The sequence below is a fragment of the Mandrillus leucophaeus genome, unplaced genomic scaffold, assembly GCF_000951045.1.
Source record: "Mandrillus leucophaeus isolate KB7577 unplaced genomic scaffold, Mleu.le_1.0 Scaffold323, whole genome shotgun sequence".
Lineage (NCBI taxonomy): Eukaryota > Metazoa > Chordata > Mammalia > Primates > Cercopithecidae > Mandrillus > Mandrillus leucophaeus.
The window spans coordinates 909,859-918,773 of NW_012103399.1; the positions used below are offsets into that span (position 1 = coordinate 909,859).

The 8,915-nt window shown below is 48.3% G+C and overlaps 1 pseudogene; it reads right to left on the reverse strand.

The window, feature by feature from the left end:
• Positions 1 to 319: 319 nt before the first annotated feature.
• On the reverse strand, positions 320 to 1,673 carry LOC105545263 (annotated as a pseudogene).
• Between the last annotated feature and the right edge of the window lie 7,242 nt (positions 1,674 to 8,915).

Here is an 8,915-nt window from a genome sequence, read left to right on the forward strand (position 1 = left end):
TTTTTTAGTAGAGACAGGGTTTCACCGTGATAGCAAGGATGGTCTCAATCTCCTGACCTCATGATCCGCCCGCCTTGGCCTCCCAAAGTGCTGGGTTTACAGATGTGACCCACCACGCCTGGCCTAGAAAACAAATCTTAAGACTATAACACTAATTATTTTTCTAGAGGCTGCGTTTGAGGTGCCAACTCTCATTCACAAAAATACATTGTTACATTTGTACATTTGTTACATTGTATATTGTTACACATGCCAACTCATTCACAAAAATACACTGTTACATTTGTACATTTCTTACATCCTACATTGTTACACAGCACACTGATGTAGGAGTGTAACACACATACTTCTAACTCAAAGCTGCTTTTAGGAGCTCATCAACTCAATGAGATTGCCTTTGCAGTTAGGGAAGCAACTACTGAACTTATGTATGAATGAAAAGAACTGCACTCCCTGCATGACAAGAGATTATTTTGGAGGCAGTTGATAAAACCATACATCCTTTTTATTGTTAAGTCATAAAGAGGTGTCAAAATTAAAAACAAAAATTACAGGGTAAGACTTAAAACTACGAGGAGTGTCAAAGGAAGTGAAAATGGGACTAGGCTCAGGGCAATATGAATTAATGAACATGGGAAGGACAAGGATGAGGAGGACGGTGAGCACATGCTGAAGATACTAGAAGAGAGGATCTGGTGAAACATTTGACCTTAGACAAGCACCTAGGCAAAGAAATAACGGGCTAAGATTTCTAAGCCCCTCTATGTGCTTACAAGTCATCTTCGCCATTGGCGCTGTCTGTCATGCTCTCCTTCCTCAGCCTCCTTTTCATCATCCTTGATCAACTCCAGCTGGTCATCCTCCCATCTTCATTATCCTCATCATCCACGAGGTCCCTCTCCTCAGCAGAGTCATGTGCACCCCCCTCAGACTCTATCTTCACATGAGTCTCATGTGAGCTGCTGCTCTGCTCCTCTTCTGACTTATCATTCTTCATCTCTACTCCTTGTTTGCTCTGTTTCTTTTCCATTTTTTCCAGGTTTTCCAGGAGAGAATCCACGTTTCATTTTATCTGGGTCAGCTCCTTCTTAATGACCTGAAGGTCATCTCCTTTCAACTTTCCGGACTTGGAAGATCCCTGCTGTCCACTCTTACAAATGAAGCCACTTTTGCCCCTTCGTGAAGTGTTTCCTGATACACGCTGACATTTCAAGGGCACTACAGCCCCAGCAATAGAAGGAGGAGGAGGTACACGTGCTGGGTAACTGCACATCCTATCATAATAGTCCCATTAAAAGTCATAGTCCAAGTCAAAAGACAAGCTGAGTAGAGGGATGGAGAAGGGTGTTCTGTTTCTGACCTGTACATCTCCACTGCTGATCATTTCACGCCTGCTTTTCCTCGGTTCACTTTTGGCTCTGCAGCCAGGTTAATATCTAACACCCGGCCAGCGATTATTCTGCCATCCGCTCCTGCTACAGCAGCCCGGGCATTTCTCTCATTAACATATTGAACGAAAGCAAAGCCCTTATGAACAGCGCAGCCCACACTTTTGCCATAGTTTGAAAAGATTGCCTCCACATCAGATTTCTTTACCACAAGAGTGTTGAGATTCCAAATGAACACACGTTCATGGGGCGAGGATCTGTCTTGTTGGTAACATTGCTGGCCATTGTGTTTGATGATAAGGTTTCTCACAAAGCCGAAAACGTAGTTGAAGATCAAAAATATCTCACAGGAGCAGGGAGGGAGAAGAGATTCAATTCTGAGTCTCCTACTCCTGGGTTCTACGTGGTGAAGCCAACTGCTGCTCGAGGTTGGCAACACGGCCACAACCGCTCAATCTTCATCTCTTCACCCCCACACCATTTTTTTAAAAAAAAATATAGAGGCTGGGCTCGGTGGCTCACGCCTGTAATCCCAGCACTTTGGGAGGCCGAGACGGGTGGATCACAAGGTCAGGAGATTAAGACCATCCTGGCTAACATGGTGAAACCCCGTCTCTACTAAAAATACAAAAAAATTAGCCGGGAGTGGTGGCAGGCACCTATAATCCCAGCTACTCGGGGGACTGAGGCAGAAGAATGGCCTGAATGCAGGAGGCAGAGCTTGCAGTGAGCCAAAATTGTGCCACCGCACTCCAGCCTGGGCAACTGAGCGAGACTCCATCTCAAAAAAAAATAGAATCTTCCTATGCTGCCCAGGCTGGTCTCGAACTCCTGGGCTTAAGCAAGCTACCTGCCTCAGCCTTCCAAAGTGCCAGGATTACAGGGGTGAGCCACCACACCTGGCTGCAAACATTCTCTTAATGGTTGTATTTATTTCAGTGTGTATTAGGGGAAAATGTATCTCATAAAATCTTAGATGTTATGGTTGTTATTCCCCGAGACAACACTAAAGTAGACATTTAGATTTCTTTAATGTTCAGGGGAACATTTGTTTAGAACAACATGGTGAAAAATTGTTTTTGGGCGTGGTGGCTGACACCTGTAACCCCAGCACTTTTGGAGGCCAAGACAGGTGGATTGCTTGAGCCCAGAAGCTCAAGACCAGCCTGGGCAATATGGTGAAACCCCATCTCTACAAAAAATACAAAAATTAGCTGGGCCTGGCAGTGCACATCTATAGTCCCAACAAGCAGGAGGCTGAGGTGGGAGGATCGCTGAAGCCTGGGAGGTCAAGGCTACAGCAAGCTGTTATTACACCACTGCACTTCAGCCTGGGGTGACAGAGCGAGACAACAATAACAAAACAACAGATAACAAACATACAATAATAACAAAAACATTGTCTTACGTGAATGAGGCAGTTTGAGGAATGCTGAATAAAGACAAGTGAGAGAGGCATATTGGGGGAAAAGAGACAGAGAGATAGACAGAAGGGGAGAGAAACAAAGAGAGAGTTGGGGAGATAAGGGAGAAAGGGATGGAACCACCCAGAGAGGATGGAGAGAGAAGGAGCAACACATACAGATGGACGGACAGAGAGGGACAGGAGAGAAGGGGGGAAATGGGAAGGAAATTCAAGGGGAAAATGAGAAGGAAAAGAAGGAAGAAAAGAGAAAACAGGGAGAGAACCTAAGGACAACAGAAAGGAGACATGGATGAACGAATGAGTGAGTGAAGGAATGAATAATCTAAGGCATGTATAAAATAAACGGCGAGGCCGGTTGCAGTGGCTCACACCTGTCATCCCAGCACTTTGGGAGGCTAAGGCAAGAGGATGGTTGGAGCCCAGGAGTTTGAGACCAGCCTGAGCAACATAGCGAGTCCCCTGTTTCTACAAAAAATACAAAAATTAACCAGGTGTGGTAGTGCATGTCTGTGGTCCCAGCTACTTGGGAGGCTGAAGCAGGAGAATTGATTGACCTGGGAAGTCGAGGCTGCAGTGAGCTGACTGTGCCACTGCACTCCAGCCTGGGCGACGGAGCAAGATCATGTCTCAGTAAATAAACAAATAAATAAATAAAGGATAAATGGACGAGCCAGGGGCCAGGAGCCAGGACGCAGACTTTCAGATGCTGTGTCCTGCCCGGCAGCCCCCAATGACGGCTGCTCACTGCACCCACCCTCATGCCTGTGTCGCTGGGGCCAAGCAGAGCCACTCTGCGCTCCAGGCCTGGTCTACGTCCCGAAGTGGTGGCTATTACTTGACTCTAAGAGGCTGTGACTGCACCACCGTCCCCTCCCCACTGAGAACCCTGGGCACCTGCTTTGCTCCAGCCCCAGAAAACTGAAAGTAAAAGCCGTCCTAATCACCCTTTGCCCCAGCCTTCCTGTCCCTCAACTGGTTTCTTAGAAATCAGCCGCCTGGGCTTCCAGGTGCAGCCTGGACTTCCTCTCCTGCCTAAAGGCCCCCTCCTCCGGGAAGGTGTCATGCTGCCAGCAAAGCCGCAGTAGGAGACCTGTGCTGGAGTCGGGTGACCCCGAGAAAGCTTGGAAGGCATCTGCCGATCCTGCAAACGTTGATTCAGTGCCTTTGCATGCCAGGCACAGAGCAGTCAGAGGAATCTGAGCTGTTCATAGTTAGGATAAAAAGGATATGGGTGCTGGCTCACACCCGTAATCCCAGCACTTTGGGAGGCTGAGGTGGGCAGATCACTTGAGGTCAGGAGTTCGAGACCGGACTGACCAACATAGTGAAACCCCATCTCTACTAAAAATACAAAAATTAGGCAGGTGTGGTGGTGAGAGCCTGTAATCCCATCTACTCGGGAGGCTGAGGCAGGGGGATCACTTGAACCCAGGAGGCAGAGGTTGCAGTGAGCCGAGATTCTGCCAGTGCACTCCAGCCTGGGTGACAGAGCAAGACACTGTCTCAAAACAAACAAACAGACAAACAAAAAACCAACCAACGAACCAACCAACCAAACAAACAAACAAACAAAAAACAGACTTAGACATGGCTTGAATACTACCTGATCCAGGCCTGAGCAGGAGCATGGCTAATCAGGCCTAGGAACTGTGGGGAGGATGATAGGAGATGTGAAGTCAGGGAAGGCTCCCTGGAGGAGTTGCTGTCTGAGTCTTCAAACATGGGTGGGAAGGAGTTTACCCCAGAAGCTTCAGTGGGAAAGGCATCTCAGGCAGAGGGGACAGCATCAGCAAAGGCCTGGAGGTGTGATCTCTAGCAATGGGCCTGTGTTATCTACCATCATTGGAATACTGGCCCTGTAGTAGCCATGTGCTATGGTTTGAATGTTTGTCACCTCCAAAGCTCATGTTGAAACTGAATCCCCAGTGTGGCAGTATTGAGAGATGGGACCTTTAAGAGGTGACTGGATCAGGAGAGACCCATGGCTTAGTGGATGAATGAGTAATAGATGAATGGGTTATCATCGGTGTGGCCCTGGTGGCTTTGTGAGAAGAGGGAGAGAGATGTGAACAAACACACTCAGCCCCCTCACCATGGGATGCCCTGTGCTGCCTCGGGACTCTGCACTGAGTCCCCACCAGCAAGAAGGCCCTCACCAAATGCAGTCCTTGATGTTGGGCTTCTCAGCCTCCAGAACCTTTCTTTATAAATTACCCAGTTTCAGGTGTTCTGTGATAAGCAACAAAAAATGAACTAAGGGCCAGGCACAGTGGCTCATGCCTGTAATCCCAGCACTTTGGGAGGCTGAGGCAGGCAGACCACCTGAGGTCAGGAGTTCGAGACCAATGTGGCCAACATGGTGAAACCCCATCTCTACAAAAATACAAAAATCAGCAGGGCATGGTGGCAGGCACCTGTAATCCCAGCTACTCAGGAGGCTGAGGTGAGAAAGTCGCTTGAACCCAGGAGGCAGAGGTTGCTGTGAGCCAAGATTGTGCCACTGCACTCCATCCTGGGTGACAGAGCAAGACTCTGTCTCAAAAACAAAAAAAAAAGAAAATGGACTACGACAGCATGTTTCTCTATTTTTTGCAAGGGAAGAAACTGAGGTTTAGAGAAGTGTTATCTGCCCAAGACTGCACAGCCTGAGTGGAAATCCAAACTTTTCTCACATGAGATACAGGCAGTGCCCCGATCCCCATCATGGCTGTCACATCCGGACCAGGGCCCAGGTTCCCACTCTACCCTTAGGGACTAACTTAAATCCTTGGCACCATCCCATGTTTGGGAGTATAAATAAGGCTTAGAGAGTTAAGTGACTTACAGAGCTTGGATTCACACTCAGGTCTATTGGAGCCCAAAGTCCCTCCTCCTTCTGCTATATGAGGAGTCCCAGCCCTAAGAACATAGACCTGAGCCGATGGTCTCTGTCCCACATTCTAAGGAGCTGGAAGGCTGGAAAGCAGAAACCATGTGTGGAGTACTGTGAGCCAGAGTTTTGCTCTCAGAGAACTGTCCGGCCCCCATGCTGTACGGTCCTGAAGGAGCTGTCAATCACAGCGCCCTGGCCAGAGATGGGGACCAGACTGGCCAATCAGAGTTCCCCATACCCCAGTTCAGGGTAGGGACATGAACTAAGCTGGACCAATCAGACACCTCCCTTTTCAGTTGAAACTAACAGAAAGTCTTCTAAATTAGGGCCCAGTTTAGCCAATGTGCCCAATGTATCAAGAGAGTTGATGAGAAAGACACGAGACAGAGCCCTGGTGCATGTGTGAGTGCCTGTATCCAGCCATGCCTGAAGTCCACTTGATGTCCTTGTTCCATGCGCCACATTTCCTTTTTCACTTATGCTGCCTGAGTCATGTTTCTGTCACTTACAACCCAGAGTCCTAGGTAATTGGAGTCTGGTGAAAAGCAGGGGTCAGAGGTCAGGTTTGGCTGGAATGAAGTGAAATGGAGCCATGTGTCATAAGAAGAGACACAATGATCTTCCAGTGTGAAAGAGCCAAGACCAGTTTTGCCAGGAGCTGGGGCCAACAGTGGCCCCCGTCACTTGCTGATGTCTGTGGTCAAGGAAAGCTTGAGGGAGAGCAAGTGGAACACAGGGCTTCTACGTTTTCATACCCCCTGATTAACGGTTGCTTTATTTATTTAGTTAGTTAGTTTTGAGTTGGAGTCTTGCTGTCGCCCAGGCTGGGGTGCGGTGGCGCGATCTTGGCTCACTGCAACCTGTGCCTCCTGGATTCAAGCGATTCTCCTGCCTCAGCCACCTGAGGAGTTGGGATTACAGGCATGTACCACCACATCCAGCTAATTTTTGTATTTTTTATAGAGACAGGGTTTCATCATGTTGGCCAGGCTGGTCTCGAACTCCTGATCTCAAGTAATGCGCCTGCCTTGGCCTCCCAAAGTGCTGGGATTATAGGCATCAGCCACCGCACCTGGCCTCATGGTTGCTTTTAATAACTCAGTATTTATTAGAGCAGTTTTAGGTTTACATCAAAATGGAATGGAAAGTACATAGTGTTCCCATGTTCTCCCTGCCCCCACGTGCACAGCCTCCCCCTCATTAACATTCCCCACCAGCCCACATTATTTTTTTAATTTCCACATTTGTTTCAAAAAATGTTTAAAGAACCTACCAATAACATATTAAATTATATACACACACACACACACGTGTGTGTATGTGTAATGTAGGTATTTCTAACCTGATTTCTGCAGATACACACATATATATAGTTTTTTCTTTCTCTTTTTTTGAGACGGGGTCTTGCTCTGTCACCCAGGTTGAAGTGCAGTGGTGTGATCACGGTTCACTGCAGCCTCAAATCCCTTGGGTTCAAGTGATCTTCACACCTCAGTCTCAGAGCACCTGTGACTACAGGCACGTGCCACCACATCTGGCTAATTTAAAAAATTATTTTTATGGATACAGAGGGCTCACTATGTTGCCCAAGTTGGTCTCGAACTCCTGACCTCAAGTGATCTTCATGCTTTCGTCCCCCAAATTGTAGGGATTATAGGAGTGAGCCACTGCACCCAGCCTATTCTCTCTTTAGAAAAGAAAAGATACCGTTCCTTATGACCCATATTGAAACACACCTTTTTTCCACTTAGCATTTCATGAGCATCTGTCTAGGTCATTGGCTGGCTAGGGAGGAACTGTCATCCCCATCTGGGCAGTAAGGAAGCCCAGGCCCAGCCAGAATGGGGAAGGGACCCAGTGTTGACCTCAGGATGTGCTTTACTTCACCAAGCGTTCCTAACTGTCCACTGCAGTTTTGTTCCCTTTTCATGGATGGGAAAACTGAGGCTTAGACTGGGGAAGTCACTCCGGCTGGGAGCCCCAAAGCCCTGGGACAAGGCGGATGGGCAGGCCCGGCAAAACCAGACAAAACAAACACAACAAAGCCGTGGAGGCAGAGGAGGGAGACGAGCGACACAGGGAACCTGCATGGAGGCATGGCACTCCAGTCCCTGAGGAACAGCCTTGCCTCCCTCCTGCCTCTGCCAAACTGCTGGCCCTGGGGACGTGCTGCTGTTCAACTTTTCAGGATCCATCTGGTACAGAGATACTCCATGGCTCTGGCTCAAACAGCGATGGCATGCCAGACACTGCTAGGAGCGCCACGTACACTGCCTCAGTCATTCTTTCTACCACCCCATAGGGGTAAAACTGTCACAATCTCCACTTCTCAGATGAGAAAACTGAGGCCCGGAGAGGTGAAACAACTTGCTCAAGGCCACACAGCTAACATGTGGCAAGGCCAAAATTATCCTTCAGTGAGTTTTTTTTTTTTTTTTTTTTTTGTGATGGAGTTTCACTCTTGTCCCCAAGCTAGAGTGCAGTGGCATGATCTCAGCTTACTGCTGCGATCTCCACCTCCTGGGTTCAAGTGATTCTCCTGCCTCAGACTCCTGAGTAGCTGGGATTACAGGCGCATGCCACCATGCCCAGCTAATTTTTGTATTTTTAGTAGAGACGAGTTTTCACCATGTTGGTCAGGCTGGTCTCAAATTCCCGACCTCGTGATCCGCCCTCCTTGGCCTCCCAAAGTCCTGGGCTTACAGGTGTGAGCCACTGTGCCTGGCCCTTCAGTGATGTTTGAAGCCAGACAGAAGCATTAATATCCAGGTTGAAAACTTTATAAATGAGTTTTACTTTTTTTTAAGCCAGGGTCTTGCTCTGTTGCCCAGACTGTAGTGCAGTGGCATGATCCTAGCTCACTGCAGCCTTGAACTCCTGGACTCCAGCAATCCTCCAGCCTTAGCCTCCTAAGTAGCTGGGATTATATAGACTGTGCTACCACACCTGGCTAATTTTGTTTTGTTTTGTTTTGTTTTTGTAGAGACAGAGTATATGTTGCCTAGGCTGGTCTCGAACTCCTGGCCTCAAGTGATCCTGCATCAGCCTCCCAAAGTGTTGGGATTATAGGTATGAGCCACTGCCCCTGGCGGCCAACTCTGTAAATTATTAACTACACACACACACACACACACCCCACATGCTTGCACACACATGTGACAGCTGGCTGAGTTGTCTTATGTGGTATGCCACAGGGCTCTGGCCTCAGCTAATGCTCTTCCTTCCTCCT